This window comes from Cricetulus griseus, chromosome 6 (genome assembly GCF_003668045.3).
Source record: "Cricetulus griseus strain 17A/GY chromosome 6, alternate assembly CriGri-PICRH-1.0, whole genome shotgun sequence".
NCBI classification, from domain to species: Eukaryota; Metazoa; Chordata; class Mammalia; order Rodentia; family Cricetidae; genus Cricetulus; species Cricetulus griseus.
The window spans coordinates 129,221,895-129,236,283 of NC_048599.1; the positions used below are offsets into that span (position 1 = coordinate 129,221,895).

The following is a 14,389-nucleotide window of genomic DNA, read 5'->3' on the forward strand; positions in this document are numbered from 1 at the left end:
AAAACAGGGTAGTTTAGTATTACACCAATCATAGTTATTGTATGTCAAGACTTCCTGGGGTTGATTAAAGAGACAGATCTATTCATTCCAGTTAGGGAGCCCACAATGAACCAAACTCAGGATACTACCAAAGTCCCATTTAATTAACTAATGAATTTTATTGGGGTTATTTACAGGAATATGGGTGAGGGGTTATGGCAAAGATGACTCAAAAACAGCTGTATCACCAAAGTCCACTCCAGCATGAGTGACAGCTCACAAAAGCTGGGAACATGGAACATACAGCCTGCAGGCAACTCACCAGATTGAAGAGTGTTCTTTCCAAGTGACTCAGTTGGCCTAAACCACTTCCAGGCAGCTCATCTGGTTTCTGCTTCTTCCAGGCAGCTGTTCTGGTCATAGTTTTCTTTGTCTTTTCTGAAAGTCTTCTTTGCAAGTGTATGTTAGAGTGACTCTCCGTACTCTCTTCTGTTTAAATAGTCTTGGGAAAGGAGGGACCCAGTGAATCCGGTCAGTTTCAAGAACTTCCTGAAGCTATTTTGAGTTTTTACCTGACGTCTTAATGGGTTCTCTTATGAGAGATGGAATGTTTCAGTCTCTGAAGAAACACAGCCATGCTGGTCCTTGAGTTAAATAGTTTTACAGAAAGATATTAGGCAAGAAAGTTCCCTATGGCAAGGGACAAAGTTTCTAAATCTCTCAGTGGGGGCCTTGAACCAAACTATTTACTTTGGACTGAAGTGTCACATTTTAAGTAAAGTTAAAATGCTGCTTGTTGTATACACAATGATAGATTTTATGCAGTCAATATTTTTCTGAGTAATAACTAGTAGTAATTATTTATGGTTGATAATAAAGGTCTTGTATCAGTTGTGAAGAAATTGTCAAGAATAAGTCTCATTGATGTAACAGTGTGTTCACTGTGATTGGTGAGAAAGCAGACATCTTTGGTTTCCTCATGACATTTAATATCTAGTGAGTAATATATCCTGTATATTCATATAGATGTGTCATACACATGATAGGTACAATCAACTATTATGTATTGTTTGTTGAGGGGAAGTAGACTTTGATATTGGCACTAGTAGTTACTTGCTATCCTGAACATAGCTATATAGTCAATCTTTTCATTGCCTTGAAACTTTTTCCTGTCTTGTTATACAGACTTATTTATTTCCAGTTCTACTGTTTATAAGGTGTGTTTATTTTATATAGAACATATGTGAAAATATCTGGAGAATGAAAGATTGGGCGTAATGATTATGCAGGACTCTAAAAGAGATAGAGAAGATCAGAGCAAAAATTTAATTTTTTTCAGCCTAGATGTATGGTATTTAGTTTTATGTGTCCTATATTGCTGGTGTTCCAAACTTACAAACTGTTGGAAGGCATTGTTAATACTATATATGTCAAATGTATTTATCATTTTATAGATAACTTCATTCCACAAATATATGTAGCATGTACTGCTCTGTATGTATTCATAGTAACTATTAAACATTTTTCATATAATCTTGGAACTTCAAAGTCTAAAAAATTTAATAATCCTTTCACTAAGGCCATATAATTTCTTTGTAGTGAAATATAATGGGACAGATGATGTATATATGAGGCACCAACATATGAATTTAAGTCTCTGTTCCTTAATTGCTTTGTCATGCTAATATAATCTCTTCGTTTGTAAAAGATTAATTAAGCAGTGTTGTCAGTATTTTCTGTGTTTGTGATTCTGTGACACCTTGATTTTTTCATTTGGCTTTTCATATCTACATGGGTCATACAGTCTAATTTTCTCCCATTGGACTGACTTACACCCTTTTGAAAGAGGTGGTAGCCATTGGAGATATGCCATCTCCAGAAAGCATATGTATTATTCATCTTGTCAAACATTTATAAAATGAGTAATAGTAGAAAGTATTTAAAAATGCCTTTTTCCTTCCACATTAAATAAAAGTCTAATTATTAAATGTGGAATGGGATCTGGAGATTGATGGTAAGGGAATTGGCTTCTTATCCTAGTTCTGCTTACAGAATTAAAGTAGAATGATAATAAATCAAACCATAAAAATCTGCAGGTAATTGCTAAATTTATGACACTTACAGATATTATCTTAGACCAAGAGTTTCACCTTTGCTTATAATTCATTTGTTTATGCTGTGTCTCCCATTTCTTTAATCATTGCTACTTCCTTAGTAGCAATGGGTTCAAATCATCACACCTGTTGACTTTAGAAAAAATATAAAACCCTGTGATTTTCCCGTAAGTTCTGCTGAGTTCTGTGAATAATATTTTTTTAAAAAATCCATATTTGAAAAGAGCATGGGATGTATTCAAATGCACTTCCTATTTGAGATCAGTTAGACTTCATGAGTAATGGGAGATGGCTAGCAGCAAGTACAGTTCTGCTAGCATGTTTGGTAGAATTTATAAGTGAACAAAATGCTACTCTGAAAGCAGAAGAAATGCTCGCTATGATTTTTTAGTTCCACAAGACCCTGGTAATAACCATGTTTATGTCACATACTGAGATATATCCCGGTAAAGTAATGGCATGGTCTCTATCCTCAGGAATTCCCTAGCCTTACAGAGAAGCAGGTCATGGCATTAGACTGAAAAGTATACTACTACTACTCTTGAGAGTACAGAACAGAGTGGAAATTGTCTTTAGGAGATGGGAGAGGCTTCATAGAAATGCTGATGCATAAGCAAAAGTTTTTAGAAAAGTTGAAGTGTAAAAGAGAAGGGAGAAGAAGAGTTAATGGTGAGGACTAACAGAAGAGAAAAGAAAAACTACTTGTGTGAGTGTGGGTAGTTGGTACTGCTGTGATGCACTCTGGGGAAGTTTCAGGAGAGGGATCAAATGGAGCTGTAATGAAGAGAGAGAGAGAAAATAAAAAGGAACCTGCCATTTACAGATTGCTGGATTTTATCCTCATTTTATATCTTCAATTTCAGATTTATATTTTAGAAAGATTATTTGTGGTTCATGGAGAATTGTGTGGTGGTAACATGTCTGTATAACAGACTGGTGCAATAGTTTGAATGATGAGGTGATTTTCTACCATAAAACTTTCTATTTATAAGTTTGTTGTCCTATTTAAAAATTGAATTCAATAGAATTAATTCATTGTTAATTTTGGTGTGTGTGTGGTGTGTGTGTGTTTGTGCGTATGCACTTATATAGTGGGCATGCCTGTATTTATTCATCTGTGCATTTGGATGTATGTGCATGCCTATGGAGACAAGAGGTCAATGTAGGGTGACTATCTGGGTTGGGTCTCTTACTGAATCCAAGACTTGTCAGTGGCTATGCTGCCTGCCCATTGAACTCTGGAGATTTGCCTGTCTCCACCCTCCTAAGCTAGTCCTAAGTTAGAGTGTTGCTAATTTTATAGTTTGAAATTCAAGAAACAAATAGCAGCAATCAGTTGTAAAAGGGTCAGTATTTTACTTCTTAGTGAAATTAAATCAGGGAACCTTTCACACCCCCCCAATCACAATTATAATTTGTTATTTAACATAGAATATAATTTTATAAAAACTTCATATGTGCATACTTAAGTATTTGTTAAAGGGTATTTGTTTGCACTTGAAACTTATGATTAAGACTTTTCATTAATTCAAATCATAGAATAAAGGACTGTATTTTTAAGTATAATGTGAAATCTCAAATCAAGAAAGAATGAACAAATTTGTCAGGGATAATTAAAGTCATATGTGGATATAAAATTGTTACTTTGGAAAAACATGTACTTAAGAGATCATTGCAATTCGTAATTGGAAAAACACATTAAAAATAGCTTTAAATTATCTTACCAACAGCATGGTATGTAAGATTTCTATTCTAGCTTGCTTTCTGTTGCTGTAAATTCTGACTAAAACCAACCTGGGAAAAGAAAGGGTTTTTTATGGTATATAAGTTAGTCTCTCAGTGAGGGAAACCAAAGCAGGAGCTTGAAGCAGAGAGCACTGAGCATTGTTGCTTACTGACTTGCTTCCCCTGGCTTCCCCTGGCTTCCTCAGCTGCCTTTCTTATGCAGCCCAGGCCTATCTGCCTGGGAATGGTACTGTTCACAGTGAGCTGGGCTCCCCTCTCTCAATGAGCAATCCAGAAAATGCCCTGTAGTTATGTACATAGGCCTTCTGAGGGAGGCATTTCTTCAATTGGAGTTCTCTTTTCAGGTGTGTCAGGTTGACAGTAAAATTAACCAGGATATTTTCCTAAGGATTTTGATGCATAAATCCTTAGTTCTTTGTTATCACAACTGGAAATAGTCAGGCTTGAGGAAATAGAAACAATGATAGAATAGTGAGGATATAAAATACTAAATAGTGCTAGTGGGGTTATAAAATATTAGATAGCACTATCCTTTTAATCTTATACCTGGAATTATTTCTATTTAAGTAATACATTAATATAGTATATAATATAGTAACATTAGTGTGTAGGTTTCCTAAGCAAATATTGCAAGAATATTTCCTATTAGGCATTATTTGTAGTTTAAACAAATGGTAAGGAAACAGATTTATTCCTATTAGCCAAAAATTTTAATTTTATGTAGAATATTGTCAGTGCTCATAGTTTTTTAGATTGCAAAGTTATTTTATATTTTATGCTAAATTGAATTTCAGTCTTCGGAGATTACTTTGAAATGGGATGAATCTACTCTTCTTAAGTTTTATAATAACTAGATTTACAAAAACAACTTTTTTTTTGCAGATTTTTAAAATTTGAATTAGAAACAAGATTGTTTTTCCATGACAATCCCAGTTCCTTCTCCCTCCTGTCTTCCCCTACCCCCCAACTAAAACCCTACCTATCATATATCCTTTCTGCCCCCCTGCATGGTGAGGACTTCCATAGGGTGTCATCAGAGTCTATCACATCCTTTGGGATAGGGCCTAGGCCCACCCCCATGTGTCTTGGCTCAGGGAGTATTCCTCTATGTGGAATGGGCTTCCAAAGTCCACACCTATGCTAGGGATAAGTACTGAACTACGACAGGAGGTCCTGTAGATTTCCAAGGTTTCCTCACTGAAACCCATGTTCCTGGGGTCTGGATCAGTCCCATGCTGGTATCCCAGCTATCAGTGTTCCCTGATGTTCATTTAGGTCAGCTGCAAAAACAACTTTTTAATGGAGTTCATTAATTCTCTCTCTCTCTCTCTCTCTCTCTCTCTCTCTCTCTCTCTCTCTCTCTCTCTGCACAATTAATACCACATTATTTGTAACCAAAAATCTGTTATTCATGTTCAATCTTAATGAGTTTTGTTTTGTTAGTGGAGTCATTTGTGGCATGTTTCAATACAGAAACCTTCTTTTCTTATTTTTTTAATGTTTAGTGAGATTACAGGTGTATTTCAACAATTGGGGTTTCCCTGATGAATCATTAAAATAACTGAGTGGGCTGGAAGTTAATACTAACTTTTCTCAACACTGCTGTGTTTTCTCTGCTGGGCTATAAGTTGCCTTTAAAGTACAAGCCTGAGTGTGTTAGAGTTGATGGGTAGAGATTCAGGCAAGGAAGAGAAAGGGGGTCAGTAAAAGAAATACCTGGTAAACCTTTGATGAGCTATTGGGAAAGCCCATTCAAATTATACTTTCTGCAACTCAAACCTAAGTTCAATGAAGGTTTTTTGGTTTTTGCTCTGTTAGCTAAATTTTTCAGACATTATATACAGGCAAGTAGAAAATATAATTTCAGCAATTGAATGAGTTTTAAGGTAAACCATGTATAGATTTGCTTGTGGATCAATTGCTCATATGTATGTGATTAAAACTAATGAGACCATCATCACTGAAACTACCTTCCTACATCTAGGTGTCTGTGGAATATCTTAATACAGCTATCGCTTTGTATTTAAAATTATTGCTGGGTATTTGATTACAAGAAAATTTGAATATTATTGATGTCTGATTGTGCACCATATATAAATACTAATTATAGGTTTCATATGTGTTTAGTTTTTCAAAACTAACTTAATACATTTATTGATTCTGAGAATGAATGTCACATGAAGATTTCCTACTCTTTACTGTTAAGAGATTTTACTGCTACCACAGTTGTAACTGCTGGAGGAGACAGAAAATGTAGTTCACCTTGAAAATGATCATGGCTCAGGGAATAAAGAAATTGGGTCAAGCTTAAAATAAATGCAGGTACAGTGGCAAAAACTTTTAATAAAAAATTAAAAATATTCATAGCACTGGATTCAATCTGCTTTTCTTCTTTGTTGTTAATGTATTATTAGTTTGTAATTGAGGTCATTTTAATGGCATTCTTATGTTGCCCAAGATAATTTTATGAAATACTTAGGCAGTTTTCATGTTGCAACCACTTTTCAGTTGTTTAGGTAAACTTCAGGTAATTCTTAAATATATTTGTTAGTGTTCTGATGGAAGCTCCACCCAAGCCTTTTTCTTTTTCTTACTCCAAACCCTTTGCATCTCAGAAAGCCCGCCAAATGATGACCTCCCTCCGCCCAGAGATGCTTAAGACCACTCACACAGGGCATTTAAACTTCCCCCTCCCCCCAAATAAAAACAGACTTGTGGTTTTCTGTTCTCTCTTTTCCATCTCCTTTCTGGGAGCACTTGAAAATCATATGGGAACATTGTATCCATTAAATGTGGCCTTTGAAAAATTCAGTTTGATTTGGATTGTTGTTCATAGTATGAAACATTTGTTATATTACTTTGGCTCATATGTCAAATTTAATGTTCAATATTTAGCCATTTTTCATTAAATCATCCTATTGATAATGAATTAAATGTTCATAAAGCTTTTTAATAGTAGAATTTCTTCAGTGCTGTCATTGAAGAATAAAATATGCTGAAGAAATGATTTTTCTTTAATAAACGTTTACTTATTTAAGCAGAAAACTGTAAAAGTTGCTAAACATTTAATCTGAAATATATATTTTTTTATGTTCTTAGGGAGTAAGGAATGGTCTTGTACTCTTTTTTATGTCACTTAATAGTGAGTGTCATGCAGAGAAGGTATATAGTTATTGTTTGGTATCCATTGTATCAGATTTTCGTTTTTTAAAAGTCATTCCTTCCTTCCCCCCCAATTGGTGTTACCAGTGTAGACAAGAATAAACTTAGGGCTTCGTTTTGGCTTGGAGTTTAAGAAGGAATAAAGTCCATCATGATGTCAAAGACATGGAATTGTGCTGAAACAACCCCTATCCACTCCCCCACCCCCACCCCCACCCATGCACTTCCTGACTGCAGATTCAGTGAGTTCACTCCACCATCATGCCTTCTTTAGCATAATGAACCATCTCTCCTTTACAAGTACAAAGCAAAATAGGTTACACTTTGCTTCTTCTCGTGATGATGATAAAAACAACTGAGAGAGAAAGCTGCTAACAAGGACTTGGCCTCTTGCTGGCATGGGCCTGACCTGTGGTTTAGAGAGAAGCCTTTAGAACTGGATTGCCAGAGGAGTGTGTGAGAATTTGAGACTCTCCTACTCAGTTGTAAGCAGAATTGAGCCATTCTGAAGGAAAATTGATGATCAGAGCATGTTGAAAGAAATGCAGAACATGGAGAAAGGCTCAGCTCATGGGGCTTCAGAGGGAAATGAGGACTTTATTACGAACTAGGTTAGGGATTGTAGTGTTACATTCTGGCAAGAAACAGATTTTATTCTGCCGAAGTACTGAGCAACTGGGTAGTTGTATTAAAAAAATAGTGCATTAATTTGTTGGGCAGAGGAAATTACAAGACAGTAGATAGCATCTGGGCCGTGCCATGGTTACCATTTACTGCTCTTAGACAGTTCTGCAGTAAGAAAGAGCAGCCAATACAGCAAAAAGTTTAACCAGGAAATGGTTGTAATCAAGTTCAAAGTTGGAGACAAGGAAGTTGATGAGAAAGTAGCTGTGATTGTTTAAGAAAGTAACATCATTAAAGAGAGTGGCAATTTCTATTTGGAGACAATAGTAAATGTGCTCTGAGGGCAGGATCCTACTCACCAAAGGCTGAATCTGTGACAATGCAAATTCTTTTGAAAGAAGAGCCTGAATTGAGAATGCTGCCTAAGAGGCTCCCTGTGGGATATAAACTGCCTAGGGATTTATTTTCTCAGTTTGATTCTAGAGGGCCACCACAGCTCTGGTCCAAGGGGACTAGGCTACATTTCCAGCTGACGGCAGAACCTGACAGTGCTGTCCATGAGGTACTGATTTTTCAGACACGACAGACAAAAAAGTAAGGGAGTCATAGAAGCTTGAATCAAAGTTCCCCAAAGTCACTGAGGATAGGCATTGAGTCCTTAATAATGAAACTAGGAAATGAAACTCAAGCTTGACCACAGAAAGTCCAAGATGTTATAGAGGCCTAGGTCATGAGCCATCCACTGAGGAAGGCTGCAGAGAGGAGTCTGACCAAGTCTATGTGAAGCAGGCAGCAGGACTTCTCAATGCTATTGGAGCTGAAATGATTCCACCACAAGTCCCGGAGGACAGCTATGTAGTTACAGCATTTGCCCTGTTCATCTTCAGTCTTTCTCTGGTACAGTCTTTTGTTCTGGACCTCTCACTTCTCATTTTAGGAGTGTGAATCTCTATTTGGTGCCATATGATATCGGAATCATACAATTTTTTTATTTTTTTGTCTGTTTGTGAATAACATTTAATAGATTGCATTGAATCTCAGAAATACTTCCAATTTTTGAACATCACTGAAAATGTTTGACTCAGAGACCTTTAGAGATAGACTAAATGCATTTTGGATTATGGGATGAAAATCACACTTTAGGTATTGGGGTAGAATGTTGTGATTTAAAGTGATGTGTTGGGTGTTAAGTTAATGGAGGGGACATAATCTTTATTGTCAGACAGAATGGACAGTCATCATGGAAACACTGCTGACTATGCCCATGTGGTGTTTTCAGAAAGGTTTAAGTGAGGGAAGACTCACCTGTGAATGTGTATGGCACCATCCTTTAGGCTAGGATCCTAGACTGAATATAAAGGAAAAAGCAAAATGCAAGCTAAGCACTACGTTCATCTCTCTGTTTCCTGACTGCAAATTGACTTGTGTAGTGGCAGACACATCATCTTAAACTTCTGTCATCAAGGAGATCCTGTCCTTGATTAGCAACTAGAACTTTAAAATAAGAGGCCTTTTAAAACTTTTTCCAAGTACTGTCTCCTTAGCCCCCGCTAGAAGTCCTGTATGGACTGTTGCTTGTGAGCCTCCATTATATGAAGGTAATCACCTGCAGGTTTCTCTGGCTGCTATTAAAATGGGCAAATAGGGCACAGCCTTTATGTAGGGAGAAATCCTGATTAGAGGTACTGCTGACCACACCTCTTGGAACTAGTCACAGGCACTGCTGACCATGCCTGCTTGGGCATGGTCAGAGTTACTTAATAAGGGTTTAAGGAGGAAGGAGGCATGTAAGTGGCTCTTTTGCCTGGCTGAGCCGACTAGGAAGCATTTTGTGGATCTGTCCTGCTCTGGTGCAAACCTGGTCACTGGCTCCCTTGTATGAGTACTTTTTCCCAATAAACTAACATTTATCTACCTATTTCTGACTCCACTTTGTAAACATCAATATCTGGTGTCAGGAGTTTTGGGACTGAATTTGAACCCATGGGTGGGTCGTGACCTGGGGAACTAATTAACCTAGCCTGTGACTGGCAGGGTTTATCCCCCTGCTGCATTAGCGCCCCATAACCTTTCCCCTCTACCTCCCACCCTACTGTGAGAAACGCTCATGAGTCTCTCTGGCACCCTCTGCTCCCACTGCAAGGAAGCCACTGCCATTGCCTGGAGGCTTCAGCCCTTTCAGGTCTGTCTCCCAGCCCAGGGGAGGTCCTTCTGTGTATATGTTTCTCTTATTGATTAATAAATAAAACACTGTTGTCCAATAGGGAAGCAAGATAGGCGGGACAAAGAGAGGAGGGGTATTCTGGGAAATGTAGTAGAGAGATGGTCGCCATGTGATCCCAGGAAGAGAGGACGAATGCCCCTGGCATCCTCAATAAGATAAGTTTTTATAAAATATATAGATTAATAGTTATGGTTGATACTTAAGACAGAGCAAGCAAATAAGAAATCCTAGTCATTGGCCAGCAGCATTGTAACTATTATAAGACTGTGTGTGTTATTGGGGGTCCTAACGTGGCAGCAGAACTCAGGTGGCTGGCAGAAAGAGTTATCGTTACACCTTTATGTTTACGAATTCTATTGTAATAGCAGAGTGGGCATTTTTCGCCTCATGCTTACTTTCAGACAGTGTGCTCTAAAACAAAAAAGCACAGTGAAAATATTTAAACCATTCCTTAATGTGCTCTTGTGATATTTGGTTTGATCTTGTATTTGAAATTCAGTTTCCCCATTTTGTTCGTGCTTAGTGGAAATCACCTTTGTTTCAGGTTGTGCTTCCAGAAAAGTACAGAGAAGAATACATTTTCTTCTTGCCACAGAAATTCCAATAGAAGTAGTGGGGGTGCTGCCAGGATGTGTCTGTTTCCATAAAACAAGCAGAACAAATTCCATGAATCAAAGCCACTAAGTATAGTTTTCAGAGATTGTAGGACATAGTTGCTTTCCCTAGAAAAATATCCCAACCGTTGACACACCCATTAGCCAATAGAAAAATGTTCAAATAAATGTTACTTCAAACCTGTACACTTCCCTTTTATGGAGCTATTAAAGGGATAGCAATCCACTATAGCTATAAACTCTCTTTCTCTCCCTTCTTCCCTCCCTCCCTCCTTCCCTCCCTCCTTCCTCCCGTCTCTCTCTCTCTTTTAGATTTGCTCACTGGGTCTCAGTCTACTGCAGCATCTACATGAGCTGCCTCCACAATGGCTGATGGCTTGTTGATACTTTTGATACAAACCCATATGTAACATTGTAAAATAAACATGTGGCATGCTTTTGATTAATTATAGAAAAGGACACAATGATGTAGACCTAGAAAGCAGGTTATTTTGAAAGTATTTTGAACCTGTATTGCTTGAAACCTTTGATATAATTTTGTAAGTTCTCATTTGTCTTAAACATTTTTATAGTATTTTTTATTTTTAGAATTATAATTAGACCAATTTTAAATTAGAAACAAGCTTCCTTTACATGTCAATCCCAGTTCCCTCTCCCTCCCCTACTCCCCTGTCCCCCCACCCCCTCTCCCAACCCCTTTCTGCGTACCCTTTCTGGGAGGGTGAGGCCTTTCATGGGGGATCTTCAGAGTCTGTCATATCCTTTGAAACAGGGCCTAGACCCTCCCCAGTGTGTCTAGGCTGAGAGAACATTGCTTTATGTGGAGAGGGCTTCCAAAGTTCATTTGTGTACTATGGGTAAGTACTGATCTACTACCAGTGGCCCCATATATTGTCCAGACCTCCAAACTGACTTCCTACTTCAGGGGGTCTGGAATAGTCCTATGCCGGTTTCCCAGCTATCAGTCTGGGGTCCATGAGCAACCCATTGTTCAGGTCAGCTGTTTCTGTGGGTTTCATCAGCCTGGTCTTGACCCCTTTGCTCATCACTCCTCCAGCTCTGCAACTGGATTCAAGAGTTCAGCTCAATGTTTAGCTGTGGGTGTCTGTTTCTGCTTCCATCAGCTACTGAATGAAGGCACTAGGATGGCATATAAGGTAGTCATCAATCTCATTATAGGAGAAGGGCATTTAAGGTAGCCTCTCTACTATTGCTTAGATTGTTAGTTGGGGTCAACCTTATAGATCTTTGGATATTTCCTTAGTTCCAGGTTTCTCTTTATACCTATAATGGCTCCCTCTATGATAGTATCTCTTTTCTTGGTCTCCTCTACTCTTCCCCTGACTAGATCTTCCTGTTTCCTCATGTCCTCCTGTCCCCTCCTCTTTTCCCCTTCTTTTTCTTCTAATTTCCTCTCCCCTCCCCCCATGATCCCCATTAGCTTAGGAGATCTTGTCCCTTTCCCTTTCTCCGGGGGACCATGCACATCTCTTGAAGGGTCCTCCTTATTTCCTAGCTTCTCTGGCAGTGTGGTTTGTAGGCTACTACTTCTTTGCTCTAGATCTAAAATCCATATATGAGTTAATACATACCATTTTTGTCTTTTTGCAACTGGGTTAACTCACTCAGCATGGTTTCTTCTAGTTCCATTTATTTGCCTGCAAATTTCAAGATTCTATTACCTTTCCTGCTGAGTATTACTCCGTTGTGTAAATGTACCACATTTTCTCCATCCATTCTTCAGTTGAGGGGCATTTAGGTTGCTTCCAGATTCTGGCTATTGCAAATTATGCTGCTATGAACATGGTTGATTTCCAAAATATATTAAGAACTCAAGAAGCTAGTCTCCAAAACACCAACTAATCCAATTAAAAAGTGGGGTACAGAACTAAATAGACAGTTCTCAATAGAGGTATCTAAAATGACTGAAAGACACATAAGAAATTGCTCAACATCGTTAGCCATCAGGGAAATGCAAATCAAAACAAATCTGAGATACCCTCTTACTCCTGTCAGAATGGCTAAAATAAAAAACACCAATGACAGTTTATGCTGGAGAGGATGTAGAGAAAGGGGATCACTCCTCCACTGCTGGTGGTAGTGCCAACTGGTACAGCCAGTTTGGAAATCAGTATGGTGACTCCTCAGGAAAATGGGAATCAATCTACCACAATATCCAGCAATTCCACTCTCAGGCATTTACCCAAAAGATGCACATTCATACAACAAAAATCAGACTTTTCTACAGAATGAGTTCCTGTCTTGGAAAAGTAAAACTTTTAGGCGAGTAATTCAAAGGCTGTGGAAGAAAGTCCTTGGTCAAGTAGGTCAATGGTCACTGAGTCAGGCTCAGTACTGAACCAGCAAAAAAGTGAGAGAACACAGCAGGAAAGGATTTTATGTTTCTGGGTGGGACAAGAAATTAGAAGTTAACTTAGGCTGAATCCCAGGAGGCTGTCCCTGAACTCTCAAGCACTGATCCTGCCCTAGCCCCTCAGTAGCTAGGATTACAGGCATGAATCACCAGAAATTTCAAGATACCTGAAAATGGAAAGATCTCCCATGCTCTTGGATAGGTATGATAAACATAGTAAAAATGGCAATCTTACCAAAAGCAATCTACATATTCAATGCAATTCCTGTCAACATCCCAGCACAATTCTTCACAGACCTTGAAAGGACAACACTCAACTTTATAGGGAAAAACAAAACAAAAAAAAAACCCAGATAGCCAAAACAACCCTGTACAAAAAGGAACTCCTGGAGTCCTCACCATCCCTGACTTCAAGCTCTGCTATAGAGCTATAGTAATGAAAACAGCTTGGTAATGGCACAAAAACAGATAGGCAGACTAATGGAATTGAATTGAGGACCCTGATATTAACCCACATATCTATGAACATCTGATTTTTGGCAAATGATGCTGGCATAACTGGATGCTGACAGTTAGAAGATTGCAGATAGATCCATGTTTATCACCATGCACAAAACTAAAGTCCAAATGGGTCAAAGACCTCAACGTAAATCCAGCCACACTGAACCTCTTAGAAGAGAAAATGGGAGGTACCCTGGAACGAATTGGTACAGGAGACCGACCGCTTCCTGAACATTACACCAGTAGCACAGACACTGAGATTGACAATTAATAAATTTGACCTTCTGAAACTGAGAAGCTTCCGTAAGGCAAAAGACACAGTCAGCAAGACAAAATGGCAGCCCACAGAATGGGAAAAGATATTCACCAACCACACATCTGCCCGAGGGCTGATTTCCAAAATATATTAAGAACTCAAGAAGCTAGTCTCCAAAACACCAACTAATCCAATTAAAAAGTGGGGTACAGAGCTAAATAGACAATTCTCAATCTTAGAGGTATCTAAAATGACTGAAAGACACATAAAAAATTGCTCAACATCGTTAGCCATCAGGGAAATGCAAATCAAAACCACTCTGAGATATCATCTTAAACCTGTCAGAATGGCTAAAATAAAAAACACCAATGACAGTTTATGCTGGAGAGGATGTGGAGAAAGGAGAACACTTCTCCATTGCTGGTGGCAGTGCAAACTTGGGCAGCCACTTTGGAAATCAGTATGGTGGTTTCTACGGAAAATGGGAACCAGTCTGACAGCTGGGAAACCAACTTCAGACCAAACCAGGTCCTCTGAATGTGGTGTCAGATAGAAGCCTATTGTGCCTCTGGCAGTGCAAGCATGATGTGTCATTCCTAGTGCAGGAACAGAGCTCATTTCCCATGGAGGGATACTCTCTTACCCTAGATACAGAGGGGTGCCTAGTCCCTGCCCCAAATGACTTGACAGATTTTGATGATTCCTCATGAAGGCTTTACCTTTCCTTGGGAGTGGATGGGGGATGGGATGGGGAGTGAAGGGGGTTATTTGAGGATGGGAGGGAGAGGGAACTGG

The 14,389-nt window shown here is 38.6% G+C and overlaps 1 protein-coding gene across 19 annotated transcripts in view; it reads left to right on the forward strand.

The window, feature by feature from the left end:
* Positions 1-14,389, forward strand: part of Gtdc1 (glycosyltransferase like domain containing 1) — a 329,610-nt gene that overhangs the window by 87,526 nt on the left and 227,695 nt on the right. The window lies entirely within an intron of this gene.